At 46.2% G+C, this 3,077-nt stretch overlaps 1 pseudogene; it reads right to left on the reverse strand.

Moving 5' to 3' along the window:
- Nucleotides 1-991: 991 nt before the first annotated feature.
- Nucleotides 992-1,979, reverse strand: LOC143405044 (transcription factor JunD-like; annotated as a pseudogene).
- Nucleotides 1,980-3,077: the final 1,098 nt, after the last annotated feature.

Genomic DNA, 3,077 nt, shown 5'->3' on the forward strand with positions numbered 1-3,077 from the left:
AAGGGTTGGTTCAACACATGGAAATCAATAAACATATTTTTTTAAGTAAATCGATGTAAAGACAAGAATCAGAAAATTATCTCAATAAGTGCAGAAAAAGCATTTGACTAAATACATGGTCAAAACACTAGAAAACTATGTATAGTAGAAATATATCTTAACACTATCAAATATAAAAGCTGTCTATGGTAAACACAAGGTAAACTCTTTTCTTTCTTTCTTTCTTTCTCTCTCTCTCTCTCTCTCTCTCTCTTTCTTTCTTTCTTTCTTTCCTCTTTCTTTCTTTCGCTTTCTCTCCCTCCCTCCCTCCCTTCCTTCCTTCCTTCCTTTCTGCATAGGGAGACTTTACATAAAACAGAAAACTGGGAGAGCGTGAACAAAAGATTGCCAACAGGAATGTGGACTTCTAGCAAAACAAAACAAAAGAACAAAAAGGGCAGGGGGGAGGGGTGTTGGAAGGACAGAAGTGGATAGCGAGAGCGAGGAAAAGGCATACTATTTTTTTTTCTTCTTCCCATTTTTTTTTTTTAAACCAACACAAGGAAACATACACGCATACACAACCGTTTCTATGAGTAGAACCATAAATAGGGCAGAATGGAACATTCTGTTTTTCTCTCTTCCAAAGGCAAAAAAAAAAAAAAAAAAAAGTCAGGCTGGAGGCTGCTCCCCACAGAGCCCCCTTCCACAGCGATGTGTAGATGTCTATGAAGGGGCAGTCAGGGCGCGAAGGTTTGTGCAACAGAGGACAGCATCACTGGGAACAGAGGCAGCGCAGTGCGGGAGGGGGTCATGCGCTTGCCCCACCCCATGAGCAGGGGGTTCCGCTTGTTGAAGTCCAGGGCGCCCTCTCTGAGTTGTGGGCACCACGGGGATATCCCTGGGGACCCTACCTTCTCCAAGACCAGTTGCCAGGGCTGCATCCTCTCCAAGTCGGGGCGCCCACCCCTTCCTCCGTGAGGGGGTCCACGCATGCACCCGGTGCTCGGGCTCAATATGCAGGTTCCTGATGCTGGAGCAGCAGCTGGCAGCTGATGTTGACGTGGCTGAGGACTTTCTGCTTGAGCTGCGCCACCTGCAGACTGGCAGTGGATGCCAGCTCCATATTCTGGCTCTTGAGCGTCTTCACTTTCTCCTCCAGGCCGGCAAGATGCGCTCCAGCTTGCAGTTGTGGCATTTGGAGGCTGTGATGCAGTTGAGCAGCCGCTTGCGTTCCACCTTGATGCGCTTCTGCGTGTCCATGTCGATGGGTGACAACCCCTGGCTCTCCCGGAAGTTAGGCATGTCAGACATCCTCTGTGGCTAGTCCTTGAGCACTGCCAGGTGCTGCCCCAGTGCCGTGGCGGGGGTGGGGGTGGGGTGCTCTGTGGCCAAGGCGACCATCGCAATGCCCCTAGCATCCCCAGCGCCACCTGAGTAGCTGCTCAAGTTCCCACAGACCGCTGCCTCAGTCGCCGCCACGGAAGGTGCTGCGCTGGATGTCATGCCAGGGGGGTCCTCCTGTGGCATCCGCAGCAGCGGCTGCACCCGCGTCCAGCTGGTTCTGCTTGTGCAAATCCTCCAAGGCCTTGACAAAGTCCTTGGTGAACTCCTGCTCCTCACTGGCCGCCACTAGGGTAGAGGAACTGAGTGCTCATCACCGTGGTGGCAACCAGCCCATTGGACTGTATAATGAGGTGCTCGAGCTCAGGAGAGGGGAGCTTGAGCAGCTCCAGGTCCGGCGAGGAAAGCAGGCCGTCGGGTACACACCTGGCTGGGGGCGCCGTCTGCATGCAGGGGGGCCGTTGGTGCCTCCACTACCTGCTCGCTCTGGTTCAGCCTCAGCGCACACTTTTTCCTCTTGGTGCCGGCTACCACAGTCCGCCCCGCCAGGGGAACAAGGAACAAGAGGTCTGGGGATACTAAGTTGCTGCTGCTGCGGCCACTGGCGCCACCAATAGGCCGCTCAGCGCCCCATCGCCATAGAACAGTGTTTCCATGCTCCACCTCCCATGCTGCTGCGCTGTTGGGGGTGGGGGGTATTGGCCCGCGGCCTCCCAGGGGGCCGCGCCCCCCACTTCCCTGTCACTGGGCCCTATGTCCACCCAGGGCTCCTCCGCTGCTCCTGGCTCTCTGATAGTGGCGGCTATAATAATAATAATAATAATAATAATAATAATAATAATATTCTTTTAATATATTTTAGTTGTCAATGGAGTTTTCATTTTATTTATTTATTTATTTATTTATTTATTTATTTATATGTGGTGCTGAGGATTGAACCCAAGGCCTCAAACATGCCAGGAAAGTGTTCTCCACTGAGCCACTCCAGCCCCAGAAACATTATTCTTAAGGGAGAAACATTTAAAGCATTCCCTCTAAAATTCAAAAAAAGTAAAAGGATGCCCTTTTTTTGCCACTTCTATTCAACATCCTCCTTGAAACTCTATCCAAAACAATTAGAAGAAAGAATTAAAGATAAATAAATAGAAAAAGAGGAACTCAGATTATCACTATTTGCTAATGACATGCTTCTATATTTAGAAAATCTAAAAAATTTCACCTGAAAACTTTCTTGTGAAATAATAAATAAATAAATTCAGCAAAATAGCACAATATGAAATAAACACCCATAAACCAAATGCATTTCTATACTTAATTCATGAATCCACTGTTTAAAAAAATTAGGAAAACCACTCCATTAACAATGGCCTCAAAAAAGAAAAAGAAAGAATAAAATAAAATACTTGGGATCAATCTAAAAAAAGAGGTAAAATACCTCTACAATGAAAACTACAGAACACTAAAGATAGAAATGGAAGATCTTAGAAGATGTAAAGATGTTCCATGCTCTTGGATAGGCAGAATGATCTTGGACAAAATGGCAAATCTAACAAAATAGTTATACAGATTCAATGCAATTCTTTTTAAACTCCCAATGACATTCTTAATAAAACTAGAAAAAGCAATCATGAAATTCATTTGAAAAATAGAAGAGACACAATAGTCAAAGCAATTCTCAACAAAATGAGTGAATCAGTAGGCATCACAATACTAGACCTTAAACTATACTACAGAGAAATAGTTTAAAAAATGTA

Source organism: Callospermophilus lateralis, chromosome 7 (genome assembly GCF_048772815.1).
Source record: "Callospermophilus lateralis isolate mCalLat2 chromosome 7, mCalLat2.hap1, whole genome shotgun sequence".
In the NCBI taxonomy this organism is placed as follows: domain Eukaryota; kingdom Metazoa; phylum Chordata; class Mammalia; order Rodentia; family Sciuridae; genus Callospermophilus; species Callospermophilus lateralis.